Source organism: Oxyura jamaicensis, unplaced genomic scaffold (genome assembly GCF_011077185.1).
Source record: "Oxyura jamaicensis isolate SHBP4307 breed ruddy duck unplaced genomic scaffold, BPBGC_Ojam_1.0 oxyUn_random_OJ71032, whole genome shotgun sequence".
Classification (NCBI taxonomy): Eukaryota; Metazoa; Chordata; class Aves; order Anseriformes; family Anatidae; genus Oxyura; species Oxyura jamaicensis.
The window spans coordinates 10,687-11,146 of record NW_023310324.1 but is presented as its reverse complement, the minus strand read 5'-3'; the positions used below and the strand labels follow the sequence as shown (position 1 = coordinate 11,146).

The following is a 460-nucleotide window of genomic DNA, read 5'->3' as shown; positions in this document are numbered from 1 at the left end:
GGGGGGGGGGACATTTTGGGGGAAAAAAAGGAGAGAAGAGGCCTTTTTTCTCCCCCCGAACCCCATTGGACGAGGGGCCGGGGGCTTCCTTCGCGCGCCGGGCTCCTGCCGAGGTCAGGCCTCGGTCCTGGAGATGCTGGTCATGGGGTAGGTGGGGTCCTCCTTGTTGTAGAGACCTTTCCAGTGGGCCCTACCTGCCAAAAACACGAAGTATTTCTCCTCCGACCCCTTTTTTGGGCTGTTTCTACCTCAAAAAGCTCATGGGAAGCCCACAACTCCCACCCTTCCTTGTTTTTTGGGGGGGAAAGTTCAAGATTTTGGGGTTCCCCCATCTAAGGACGTGTCCTCAAGGCCCTCAACCCAACTCCATCTCCTTGCAGCGTCCCTGAAGTGGTTTTTTATATATTTTTTATCCTTAATTCCCCTTTTTTGGGTGAAAATGGGGCTGTTTCTACTGAAA

General features: G+C 53.3%; 1 long non-coding RNA gene across 1 annotated transcript in view; it reads left to right on the top strand.

The window, feature by feature from the left end:
* Positions 1-111: 111 nt before the first annotated feature.
* Positions 112-460, top strand: part of LOC118159564 — a 588-nt gene continuing 239 nt past the window's right edge. The window contains exon 1 of the long non-coding RNA XR_004747165.1: positions 112-342. This is a non-coding gene — a long non-coding RNA (uncharacterized LOC118159564). The remainder of the gene's footprint in view (positions 343-460) is intronic.